Source organism: Phascolarctos cinereus, unplaced genomic scaffold (assembly GCF_003287225.1).
Source record: "Phascolarctos cinereus isolate Bilbo 61053 unplaced genomic scaffold, phaCin_HiC Scaffold_2;HRSCAF=192, whole genome shotgun sequence".
NCBI lineage: Eukaryota > Metazoa > Chordata > Mammalia > Diprotodontia > Phascolarctidae > Phascolarctos > Phascolarctos cinereus.
This window is the reverse complement of record NW_027555625.1, coordinates 54,466,943-54,481,086: the sequence shown is the minus strand read 5'-3', so window position 1 is coordinate 54,481,086 and position 14,144 is coordinate 54,466,943. Positions and strand designations below refer to the sequence as shown.

The window sequence follows — 14,144 nt, the reverse complement described above, 5'->3', positions numbered from 1 at the left end:
TTTGAGCCTAAACTCTGCTCCTTAATATTTTCATAGTTATTGTCAATTCCAACAATTTCTATACATACATAATAGTGTCATAATAGGTGAAACTTAGACGGTTGGGTATATACAATGCAATAGGTATGAACAAAAGTCAAGCTGAGATACATTTATTAAGTGCCCACTACGTGCCAGGCACAGTGCTAAAGCTTTGGAGGATGAAAATAAAGGCAAAAAAACCCCAGTCTTTACTTCAAAGAGAGCAGCTAGGTAGTATAGTGGATAGAGTACCAGCTGTGGAGTCAGGAGGGCCTGAGTTCAAATCTGGTCTCAGGCATTTGCTAGCTCTGTGACCCTGGACAAGTCACTTATCCCTGTTTGCCTCAGTTTTCTCATCTGTAAAATGAGCTAGAGAAGGAAATGGCACATCACTCTAGTATCTTTGCCAAGAAAACCCCAAATGGAGTTACAGAGTCAGACACAACTAATCAACCAAACAGCAGCAACTCTCAAAATGCTCACAGTCCTTATGAAACAAGATGGAAACAACTACTTAAAACAAGATATAAACAGCATACATTGGAGATAATCTTAGAGGGAAGTAACTAGCATTTAGGAGAATTGGAAAAGGCTTGTTACAGAAGGTGGCATCTTAGTTGAGATCTGAAGGAAGTAGTGAAGCCAGGAGATAGAGATGAGGAGGAACAGAGTTCCAGGCATGGGTTTATTAGCCAGTGAAAATGCAGGGAGAGTCAGGAGATGGTGTCATGTGGGAGGAATAGTCAGGAGACCAGTGCTACTGTATCTCAGAGTATGTGGAGGAAGTAAAGTATAAGAAGACTAGAAAGGCAGGGGGTGGAGGACAGGTTATGAATGGTATTAAAAGCCAAAAAGAGAACTTTATATTTGATCCTGGAGGTAGGAGTAGATTTATAATTTCATTGCAATTTTTGAGGAATTTGAGATCCTTTTCTGAAAACTGCCTCACAAAGGGGTAGGTACCAGTAAATTGTTCAAACTTACTAAAACTTTCACTCATTTTCACTTCAACTATATCTTTAGATACAGTCATTGTTAAGTTAATGATTTGCAGACTTTATACCCTATTATAGCAGTATAGCAAACCTTGTAAGGGGCAGTTATCCTCATAAAGAATTATTCCATGTTCTAGCCAACTAGGAGTAAACACAGAATTTTCTATTTTAAATGTATCCTTATCCTAAGTTCATTCTCCCTTATTTGCTACTATGTAAAATATCAGACACATTTTACTCCATGGCTCCTCATTAATGTGTAGTTTGTCATAGAATTTCATTACACCAGAAGCTACAAAAGATAGTACTGATGACAGTTATGCTAATTTTTATCCCTGTCTTAAAATGTATTCTTCCCACCCAAATTATATTTATTCTAATTTGATAACATCAAACCTAAGTTTTTTGTTTTTTGGTCTTAAATATTTAAAATTATACTGGCATCAAAGCAAGAATTGTTGGGGGGGGCAGAGAAAGCACATTTCCCATATAAATTATCAATGATAACTGTGGATATATATGGAAAAACTTTCCAATCCTTAAAATGCTCTGCCAAAAGCATTGATAATAGTATGTTTTTTAAAAAAATATGTACATTTAAAAACTGAAAAGTCTGCTATTCCAATAACGCTTATACTATGACAAAAAACTAAGCAATTTCTAATTTTAGTGTCTTCCTGTCCTCACATGTTAATACATGAGAACACACTAAAAGAATTATAACACAAAATCCAATTTCCAAACAATAAAGAACAGCATAGATATTTTGTGTTTAGGTAGATGGCTATCTGCCTTCACCAACAACTACGCAGTTTCAAATAAACAAGCTAGACTAGTCTAAATCATTTGTCTGAGATTTACTTTTCTCTCATTGCAAGACACAGCTGTTATTTTAGTTTCTAGAATTTCAATTTATGGAAACCATAAAACCAGTTTTGGCAAACAATGCCCTCCTCTGGGTCTGAATCCAGCCACATTAACCATTCCTAACTACTTAAATCCATCCTAGGGCTTTCTGATGATCATACAGGATTAAAGGGGCATGGGCCCCCTGATATCTGGCCTAGTGACAGCCTTTCATGGCTGTCTGTCTTCAGCTCAGTGGGCCACTCGGTGATATCAAAAGCTAGGGGAAAGAGAGAGTTCAAGTGAAAGTAGAAGACAGAGAATCACAGCATGCTAGAGGTAAAAGGTATCGAATCCAAGGAAACACTCATCTCTTCGGAGATGCAGAAACTGAGCAACTTGCCCAAGGCCAGGATTAGAACCTAGAACTTGATACTAAGGTCAATGCTCTTTTCACTACACCACTGCAGTCCATATGCCAGCTTACTGTGGTTGACCTCTCTAGTGGCCTCAAAGTAGCTACATGGGCACCAGTGACTGCTACAGGGAATCTATTAATTGTTGGGCTGCCCCTGTAAAAAGACGAAAGCTCTCTTTCCTTAGAAGAGCCACTGACCAGCACAACTAGCTAACCAAGAAGGGCCCTTCTTTTTCTTGTTTTGTTTTCAAAAAGTTTGGCTCAAGACTACCTGCTGACCCCACTTCAGGTGATGAACCCAGTGATCAAAGCCAAAGCCTTCCCCATCTGGTCATATACTTTGCTCTCATTTATTCTCGCCTGACAGTCTTATGTTTTCTTCTGTGCTGCTTCCAGCTGGTCTCAGCATTCAAACGCTTTTCTCATTCTCTTATTCTGATGGTGTCAAAACTAGGAAATAACGAATAGTGATGCTATTTTCATGTCTTGCCTTTATGTTCACCCTGGTAGCCAACCTGGTGAAGAGCCTTTCCATATTTAGACTGTATCATAAAATATTTTTTTCTATTAGCTGTTCTTGTAATACCACTTGTAGATGTTAAAAATACATTTTATTGAAAATAATAAAGACTAAGCTCTGGAGTACCTGAGGAAAACGTCAAGAGATAATAAGAATGAAAAGATAGCTATTTTTTGAGGAGGGGAAAAATTGATCAGATCTGTTCATTACGAAGAATTCTTTAGCAGCTATGTAAAAAATAATGTAATTGTGAGGGGAGAAAATGGTGGTAGGAAAAGCACTTGGGAGAATATTACAATAACAAAGATGAGAAATAAATGGACAACATTTGTCATTGATTGGATATGGGAGGAGAGGAAAAAAAGAATCAAAGATGATTCCAAAGGTGACTGGAAAGATGGTAATATCATCAGCAGAAATAGGCAAGCTGAAGGGCAGGGAAGATTTAGGTGGGGGAAAATTGATGAGTTGAGTTTTGGCATATTGAGTTTGAGGTACCAGTGGGACATCCAAAAAATCCAACAGGAAGCTAGATGACGTTTTTATCCCTCCCCTCAAGCTTCCTGTGGCTCCCCACGTCCCAACTGAGAATGCTGCCTTGTATTTTACAGAAAAACAAAAAACAATTGAGGCCATTTACCAGGAGCTCCCTCTTCTCTTTCCTCCATCTCCTATCATTCAGATGCCTCTGCCACTTTCTCCTCCTTCAACCCTGTATCTCACCTGATGAAGTGGCCTTGCTCCTCACTAGAGCTAACCACTCTAATTTGTTCAAGTGATCCTACTCCATCTCGACTTCTCTGTCATGCCCACTCTTTTGCTTATTTTCAATCTAGCTATCTATTGGCTCATTCCCTACAACCTTGTTCATGGCTCTCCTATTCTGTAAAAAAAAAAAAACCCAAACATCACTTGATCTTCCATTCATGCTAACTATTGTCCTATGTGTCTTTTGCCCTTTGTAGCTAAACTCCTCAAAAAGTCCATCTAAAATAGTTGCCCCCACTTTCTCTCCTCTCACTCTCTTCTTAACCCTTTACAATCTGGCTCCCGACCTTGTCATTCCACTGAAACTGTTTTTTCCAAAGTTACTAATGATCTCTCAGCTGCTAAATCAAATGGCCTTTTCTCAGTCCTCATTCTCCTTGACACTACTGATCACTAGCTCCTCCCTGATACTCCCTCCTCTCTAGGTTTTCAGGGTACCACTCTTGCTTGATTTTTCTCTTACTTCTCTGTTTCCTTTGCTGGATCCTCCTCCAGATCACATACTCTAACTACAGGTATCCCTTAGGATTCTTTCCTGGGCCCTTCTTGTCTTCTCCCTCTATGCAACCTCACTTAGTGAGTTCATCAGTTCTTGTGGAATTCAAATCTACCTATCCTGCCCCAGTTTCTCTGCTGACCCCAAATCTTGCATCTCCAGCTGCCTTTCAGACATCTCGAGGTCCAAAGAACTTATTATCTTTATTATCTGCCCCTCCCACCTTCTCTATTTTTGTAGAGGGCAACAGCATCCTCCTAGTCCCTCAGGCTCACAACCTAGGGGTCATCCTGTATTCCTCACTATCTCTCACCCCATCTTCACCCCCAACTCCATATCTAGGCTGTTGCCAAGGTCTGTTGATCTCACCTTCGTAACATCTCTTGAATATGCCCTCTTCTCTCCTCTGACATTGCCACCTCTCTTGTGCAGGTCCTCATCACTTTATGCCTTGTTTATTACAAGAGCCTACTGATGTATCTCCCTACTCCAATCCATCCTCCATTCAGCCACCAAAATGATTTTCCTAAAATGCAGGTCCAGTTATGCCATTTCCCTCCCCCCTACTCAATAAACTCCAGTGGCTTTCTATTACCTGCAGGAACAAATATAAATTTTTCTGTTTGGCATTCAAAGTCCTTCATAACCTAGCCTGTTCCTACCTTTCCACCTTTCTTACACCTTAAGCCCCAACACATATGCTTTGATCTGGCCCTCTGTTGTTGCATCAATAAGATACTCCTTCTCTTGGCTCTGGGAATTCTCTCTGGCTGTCCCCCATTCCTGGAATGCCTTCTTTCCTATGTTCTGACTATCAATCTTCTTGGCTTTTAAGTCCTAACTAAAATCTCACCTTGCATAGGAAGCCTTTCCCAAACCCTCTTAATTCTAGTGCCTTCCCCTCAGTTAATTATTTCTTACTTATCCTGTACAGATCTTGCTTTGCATATATTTGTTTGCAAGTTGTCTCCCTCATTAGATTGTAAGCTCCTTGAGGACAGGAACTATCTTTTGCCTCTTTTTGTACATCCCAGCGTTTAGCACAGTGCCTGGCACATGATGCTTAATAAATGTTTATTAACTGATTGACTGAATCTCATATGGCATTTGAAAGTTCCTGAAATAATAGTTTCAACAGCTCATTAAGGTTTGCAAAACACTTGCTATATATTATTTCATTTGGTCTTCACAACACCTTTTAGTTAAGTACTACTGAAATAACCTTACACAATAAAGTCACAAAAATAGTATCAGAGGCAGAGTTTGAACCTAGATCTCTGCCCACTCCAATTCCACTACTGAGGTCCACCTTGCTGCAGGCTCTGCATAGAGGTAATAACTGAAACCACAGGAGTGAATGAGACTGTCAAGATTCAGAAAACAGAGAAAAGAGGGCCAAAGAGAGTACCTTGGGAAATACCCAACATTAGGGGATAAGAAGATGGAGATGAATTAGTGAAAGAGATCAAGAAGGAATGGTAAAGACTTGGATGGAAAGATGGTAATAAAACATATTTCATCTTGAACATTGACTCATACTTGATTTTTCAAAAAAGGTTTTTCTGACACCCTCTCTATAGCTGACACATAAGATGTAATCCAACAAATCTATAGATCAGCTACATTGTATTAATGGTAAATCCATACTGCTACAATTCTTTGAGGCCCAATTCATGTAAAAACTCCTTATCAATTCTTTACCTGAACTCTCTGAACTCCTTAACTTCTGCAAATTTTTCATTATAATTTTTCCTTGCATTGCATTAATCTCACTCTCTCCTATCTGTTTACTTCTTTGAAGTATAAGTGCCTTCAGAACAGGATACAGTATTACTCCTATTTTTCTATCCACAGCAGCAAACATGCAAGTCCCTATTGATTGAATAAATGAATAACCCAATCTGTCCATTTAATCTTTTTTATAAAAGGATTTTCATTGATATATTTTGTTTTTCATTGACTAGATTGCCCCTTGTGCCACTCCCTCTCCCCTCTAGTATCTCTTATAATAAAAACTCTTGCTTAAAAAGAAAAAAAGAGAAAAAAAATCAGTAAAACCAATAAACTGATTGTTTCAATTGTTTTTTTTTTCGTTCTTTCTATTTACCTTATTATAGTTATTGTATATTTTGTTTCTGGCTCTCCATATTTCAATTTGCATCCTTCCTGGTAAGTCTTTCTAGGCTTCTCTGTCATCACCCTCATTGTTTCTTATAGCACAAGTAATTTCCTATTACATTCAAGTCCCACAGTTTGTTTGGGCAGCTAGATGGTTGAATGGGTAGAGTGCCAGCCTGGAGTCAGAAGACTCATCTTTGTGAATTCAAATCCAGTTTGAGACACTAGCTGTGTGACCCTGGGCAAGTCATTTAACCCTGTTTGCCTCACTTTCCTCACCTGTAAAATGAGCTGGTAATGGCAAATCATTACAATATCTTTGTCAAGAAAAACCCCAAATGGGTTCACGAAGAGTTGGGCATGATAGAAAAATGATAGAACAAAAAAATCAGTTTGTTTAGTCATCTCCCAATCAATGGGGATCTACTTTGTTTCTAGTTCTTTACTACCACAAAGTGCTGCTATAAATATTTTGCCTCTCTTTTCATTAATGACCTTCTTAGAATGGGCAGCAATGGGTTCTTTGAGTCAAAAAGTATGGCTAGTTTAGTCACTTCATTTGCATAATTTCAAATTGCTTTCCAGAATGATCTAATTCACAGCTATCCATTACATCCTAAGCCTATTAACAGATACTTTAACACTTCAATTGATAGCTGGTTTAATTTTGTTGGTGTGGATATTCTCTCCACTGAGGTAGATCATAACCTCTCATAATTTTAGGGCAGTATTGAGAATCGCTGAGGTAAAAATTTAAGTTATCTTGTAGGCCCATTGTACTTAGCTAGACTTGATCCTAGGGTTACTTAACCTGGGGTCTGTGAACTTGTTTTAAAACAACAACAACAACAACGACAACTGTATTTCAATATAATGGTTTTGATTCATAATCCTATATGTTTTATTTTATCCATTTCAAAAACACTATTCTGAGAAGGGGTCACTAATAGGACTAATGAGATTGCCACAGTGGTCCAAGATTAAGAACCCCTCTTCTTTTCCAGTTCTTAGAACTCTGGCCTTTAACTCTCAGGCTCTAAGAGGTACAAGAGTGGGACTTGGTGGAGATGGATGTAGTGATAATTTTCTGTTCTGGGACATAAATGAAAAATCTTTCTTTATGATTTCTCTCCTGCATGCCAGACTTTGTCACTATTCCTCCACTGGCCCACAGAATTGGCAGCACTTTTCTTGATCTAGCCACTATAACCTAAGGATGGAAATTAGTGTTGCTTGAAACTACCGGTTTTTCATTAACTCATCTTTAAAACATCATCTACTTCACGGTAGACAAATACAATCAATCTGCCAAAGGTGGCTCTTGCTACCAGTCAATTCAGCAAGCATGTATTAGGCACCTACTGTGGGTCAGATACTGTACACTGGGGATACAAAGAAAAGCAAAACCAACAAACAGTCCCTGGCCCTCAAAGAGATCACAAACTAATGAGGAAGACAATTTACAAATATATAAGCAAGATAGATACAGAATAATCTGGAAATGAATTCAAAGGGAAGGCACCAAGATTGTGGCCTAGAGAAGGCTTCTTGTAGAAGGTAAAACTTAAGCTGAAATTTTCAGGAAGCCAGGTGACAGCCAGCAAAAAATGCCTGGAATGAGGAGATATGAACGTTCTATGCAAGAAACAGCAAGGAGACTACGGCACAGGCAAAGTGGGGAGGTTGAGGAGAGTGGTTTAAAAGACTGGAAAGGCATTTTTTGAAAGGTTTTAATTTTTTTAAACTTTGTTGTGGTATATGATTGTGATGGAATACTACTGCGCTTTAAGAAATGACAAGCAGCCACCTATTACGGTTAAACAGACTGTAGTATATGAATAGGATAGAATATTATCTGCATTACTATAAGTGCAATAAGAAATGACAAAATAGACTGTTTCAGGGAAAACTGGTAAGACTTTTGTGAACTGATACAGAGTGAAGTGAACAAAACTAGATTTATATGATAGCAACATTGTAAAGAAAAATGACTTCAGATCTCTCATAAATTCAATAATAAATTATTAGTACAAAAGACTGGAGATGAACATATCACCAAAGACCTTCCAGGGATGTGATCGAAGTAAAATGAAAAATGAGACTTACATGTTTGGACAAAAGCAATAAGAGAATTTGTTTTGCTGGGCTAGTCTCATATTTGTCATGAGTTTTCTTTTTTTTATTTTTGTAAGTGTTCAATGGATCAGGTAGTGGGAAGCACAGGTAATAAATGTTTGTAAGAAGGAAAAAAAGAGAAATGACAAGCAGGTTGGTTTTAGAAAAACATGGGAAGACTTTCATGAAATAACGAAGAGTGAAACAAACAACTAAGAGAACACTGTACGAAGTAACAGCAATATTGTTCAAAGAGTAACTGTGAATGACTAAACTATTCTGAGTAATATCATCATTCAAATCAACTACAAAGGACTTATGAAGGAAAATGCTATTCACCTCCACAGAAAGAACTGATATATGGAAATAAATATTGTATAGTTACACATATATATCTATATCAAATGTTGGCCTTCTCTAATGTGGCGTTGGCAAGGAGGTGGAAAGACAACTCAACTCAAAATGCAACAAAAATAACTAAATAAATAAAAATAAAGGCAATGTAACCTGTCAAAAGAAAAGAAAAGAAAAGAAAAGAAAAGAAAAGAAAAGAAAAGAAAAGAAAAGAAAAGAAAAGAAAAGAAAAGAAAAGACAGGAAAAGTAGGAAGGAGTCATGTTAACCAAAGAAGAAATGACAGAACCTGGCCAATGATTAAATATGGAGTTAGACGGGGTGAAGAGTTGAGAGTTAACACCCAGGTTGCAAGCTTGGGCGACTGAAAGGATGGTGAAGTTAAGAGGAGAAGATTTGGAAGGAAAGAACATGTTGAATTTAAGATGTCCATAGGACATCCAGCCTGAGAAATCTTATAGGCAGTTGAAAATCTGAGTGTGGAGGTCAGGAGAGACATTAGGGTTAGACAAACAGATCTGAGAATTACTTGAGTAGGGATTCAAGCAAAGATGAAGTGAAACAGTATAGATGAAAAAGAGAAGGGTTCCCAGAACAGAGCACTGAGGGACATCTACAGTTAGTGGGTTGTCATCTGGATGAAGATCCAGCAAGGTAGACTGAGAAAGGTCAGATGGTCAGGAGAACCAAGACAGAAACCTTACATCAATCAGATGCCTTCCACAACTTTCTCCTCAATTCCTGTCTTACAAGAAGAGGCAGACTTTTTCTTTGTCAAGGCAAACTTGTCTATGTGCAAAAGTAATCCATCCTGTCTTGTCTAGCAGATTTCCCACTCTATTATCCCTATTCTCACTACCTTTAGCTGGGGTTTGCACAATGGTAGCCATGGGTTCAGGATCCCTGGGGTGGGGGGAGAATGATGGGCTGAGAGTGTGTTAACCATTGAGGAGTGAGGTCGAGTAGTGTTGTCATGGTCCAGACAGATTCAGCCTGAGTATAGAATTGTCCCAGGGTACCAGGCGGCAGCGTTTAGCCAGAAAAGGGGTGGAGGTACCAGGCAGCAGTGTTTAGCCAGAAAAGGGGTGGAGGTAGAGCATGTTGGGAAGGGAAAGAAGGGCAACAGCTGCTGAATTGCAGGTTTCCTCACCTCAGAGTGCCTGGACTGGAGCAGATCAAGGAAGCCAGGAAGCTCTTCCAGGTTTTCAGCCAACTATATACTAAGTAGTTAACTACCATCTTCCCTTGGCCTCAACCTGCTCCTGTATTGTCCAAAGTTGTAGTCCCTTACCTTCTTCTCCTCTTTACCCTTACCCACAATTAAATTTCCCATTCCCTTTAGGCAGCTACTCTTTGCTTTATATTAAGAAGAAAGCAACTAGAAGGTGACCAAAATAATACACACCAAATGTGAATGGTAATCTTAATGGGATCCAAGTGGGTATGTGGAGAGCATTGGTTAAAACAAATGAATCTTCAAGAGTAATGCCTTCCAGATGCTCCTAGAATACCCCAAATATAGGTCTTCCTTTCCCTGATTCTCAATTCATCTCATTTGGCACTATTCATGCCAAAATTAAAGCTAAAGGTCTTGTTTTAAGTTATTATGTCCTTTTTTCTTTAATGTTCATAATAATTTATGTTAATATTACCTTATGTTAACAAGACAAAATATTGAGTAATTATGGTTGTTTTGAGAAGAGAAATCAAAATGGCTATTAAAAAAAGTTTGGTTTCAGGATAAATATAACTGCAGATGTCTCTTTTAAGGACAGAGAGAGGACCTTGGAATCAAAGATTCTGGGTTTGAGAGATACCTCACATTTAAATTCCTCTAATTTTTAAAAGGTTAATAAAGCTCTATAGTCTTTGGGAAGAAAAATCACTAATACATGCTTAAATGGAATGAAGAGGCCTTTTGGTTTGCTTCTGAATTTTCTTTTTAATTAGTCATCTTCTCTAATGTGAAATGGAAGCCATTTTCTATAGGAAAACAAGTTAGTTATTCTAGTTCCTCCCTAGTGATTTTAGAAAAGCCACATCTTAAAATGGTGAAATTTAGGCATTTTATACATGCACAAATGCATATTAATTTTACATTCCAAAGATTCTTTCGTTTGCTTCCAGACATACTGATTTGATTTTTTTTCAAATTGGTAAGAAGTAACTTGGGGCAGCTAGGTGGTACAGGGAATAGTGCCAGGCCTGGCACCAGAAAGACCTGAGTTCAAATCTGACCTCAGACACTTACTACCTGTGTGGCCCTGAGCAAGTCACTTAACTCCCTTTGCCTCACTTTCCCTCATCTGTAAAATGAGCTGGAGAAAGAAATGGCAAAGCACTCCTGTATCTTTGGCAAAAAAAATCCAAATGGAGTCATGAAGAGTTGCATAGAACTGAACAACAACAAAAGCAGTACTTTAAATTTGAAAGAAAATGAAGCAAAACATGGAAAAGATAGTAAACTCTCAAGCCCCTGATTTGGAAAAAGATAATGTGGAAGGTATATTTTAAAATCCAGTATACTTGCAAGTACAACAATGTTATATTACTACACAAAATGACCTTTAATCTTATTTGGAGAAAAGTAATCTTTGGTTTTCAGATACAGATCAAAGCTAGAGGTGATTAGAAGCACAGAGGGAAATAAGAACTAGCTTTCAAGTTTTAACCCATCAGGGACTCTGGATTTTTATCCCTGAAAAACCAGAAAACAAACATATGATCAAATAATGTACAGCAGTGGTGTCAAATTCCAATAGAAATGGGCCACTAAACTTTACAGAAGGATCTCTGCAGGCTGCATTGCTTAGAAAACCACATATAAACATTATTTATGTTCTGCTGTATTTTTATTTATTTTGTTAGATATTTTCTAATTACATTTTCATTTAGTTCAGGCAGCAGTCTACAGGCCTGGGTTTGACATCTCTAACGTACATGTACATATCTATGCAGGCCAGTGGACAGGGGGCTGGGTCTGCATTCAGGAAGATCTGAATTCAAATTAGGTGTCAGACACTAAACAGTCATATGCCACTGGACAAGGCAAAACCTCTGTCTGCTTCAGTTTCTTCAACTGTAAAATGGAGATAATAATAGCACCTTCCTCCCAAAGTTGATGTGGGAATTAAATGAGATAATATTTGTAAAGTCCTTAGTATAGTGCATTTAAACAAATGCTTATTCCCTTCCCCAAAAAATAATTTATATTTTTCATATTTAATTTATAAAAATAACCATAAGGCCAAAATAATCTCAAAACGTGGTAGGATTGATATTGCTACCCATAATTCATTTTCTGACATTTGAAATCTTATTTGACTGAATTTAAATTTTTATAGGGTACCTCAGTGGCACAATGAATAGAGTACTGGGCCTGGAATCAGGAAGACCTAAATTCAAATCTGGTCTCAGATACTTACTAGCTGTGGGACCCTCGGCAAGTCACTTCTGTTCATTAATTTCACTTAAATTTTTAGTTTTGTTGGCATATAATTGGGCAAAATAATGTCTAATAACTTCTTGTATTTCTTTTTCATCTGTTGTGATTCTCTTTCTTAATTCTTGATATTAATTTTCTTCTCTCTTTTAAAAAATCTGGTACACTAATGGCTTATCAATTTTTTCTGTTTTCAAAAATGTTTCCAGTTTTATCAAGTCAAAGGTTTTCAATTTTGCTAATATATTCTTTGAATTTAAATTTCTATTTTTGTATTTAGTTGGGGTTTTAAAATTAGGTGGAATTTTAAATTTTGATTTTCTAGTTTTCTTAAATTGTACACTCAATTCATTTGTCGATCTGCCTCTTCTCCTCCTTCCTTCCCCCAGACCATTAATGAAAGTCTTCAGAAACTGAAATTTTCTTTTCTTTTTTTTTGCATTTATTTATTTATAAATTTATTTTGACTTATCAACAATCACTTCCATATGCTTTTGAGTTTAAAATTTTTCTTCCCCTTCCTCCTCACCACCTTCCCAAGACGGTGCACAATCTGATATAGGCTATACATATACATTCCTTTTAAACATACTTTCACATTAGTGAAGTTGTAAGTAAGAATTAGAAGCAATAGGAGGAGCCACCAGAAAGAGGAAACAAAACTTAACAGAAGAAAAAAAAATAGCAAATAGTATCCTTTGATCTGCATCCAAACTCCATAGTTCTTTCTTTGGATGTGGATAGCATTTTCCATCATGTAGCCTTTGGAGATGTCTTAGAACCTTGTATTGCTGGAAAGGGTTAAGTTTATTAATATTCGTCATCGCACAACGTGGCTGTTATTATGTACAACATTCTCTTGATTCTGCTCACCTCACTCAGCATCAGACCATACAAGTCTTTCCAGGTTTTTCTGAAGTCAGCCTGTTCATCATTTCTTATAGCACAACAGTATTCCATTACATTTATATACCACAACTTATTCAGCCATTCTCCAACTGATAGAAATGGAAATTTTCTTCTTGATAGCCTTGCCTAAAAAGTTCTGACATGCCTAATTGTTGTCAAGTCAACAAGCATTTACTGAGTGCTTACTATCTGCTAAGCACAGTGCTAAGTCCCAGAAATACGAAGAAAAGCAAATGACCTTTCTTGTTCACTTAGGATCTCACAGTGTAAAGGGAAGACAACATTAAAACAGTGATGTTCAAATGAGATACATACAGGATAAACTGAAAATAATTAACAGAGGAAAGGCACTAGCATTAAAGGGGATCAGGAAAGGCTTCTTGTAAAAAGTAGGACTAAGCTGAGACTTGAATCCAGGAGACAGAGATGAGGAAGGAAAGAGGTTCTAGGTATGGGAAAAGGCCAGTGAAAATGACCAGGGTCAGGAGATGAGGTGTCTTATGTGACAAATAACAAGGAGACCAATATCACTAGACTGGAGATGTTGTTGAACGGAATAAGGTCTAAAAAATGCTGAAAAGGTAGGAAGGTGGCCACGTTATATGGCTGGGCAATTTTTATGCATGACTTCCTGAAACAGCGTCTTTAGACTTTTTAAGTTTTCAGGTAGTTTCTGATTCCTAGATTACTTTTTCCTTAAAGTACATTACATTTTCCGATACATTTTTAGTCTTTTGATTTTGTTCCAGTATTTCTTGTCTCATGAACTCACTGATTTCTGGTCCAATCTAATTCTCAACGAGTATGTTACTTGTGTAAGGTTTTTGGCATTCTTATTAATCTATTTTCCTTTGAATTACTTCCCATTATTTCCTCTATAGCTCTCATTTCAATTATGATAATTTAAAAACCCTTGCTTGATTTCTACTCCCCCACCAAGAATTCTACTAAAGCTTGCAGTTTAGATCTTGAGCACCCCTAGCTGGTATGTCTATGTTAAACATACACACGTATACATAGATTATATATGCATATATATGCAGATGGATATGTCAAAATGTGTGTTCATGTATATTTAGATATGGATACACACACATATAATCACATCATCATCAGTATTTTCTTCTGCTTACTCATTTTTAC

At 37.4% G+C, this 14,144-nt stretch overlaps 1 protein-coding gene across 2 annotated transcripts in view; it reads right to left on the bottom strand.

Moving 5' to 3' along the window:
* Positions 1-14,144, bottom strand: part of ZCCHC14 (zinc finger CCHC-type containing 14) — a 121,841-nt gene that overhangs the window by 18,464 nt on the left and 89,233 nt on the right. The window lies entirely within an intron of this gene.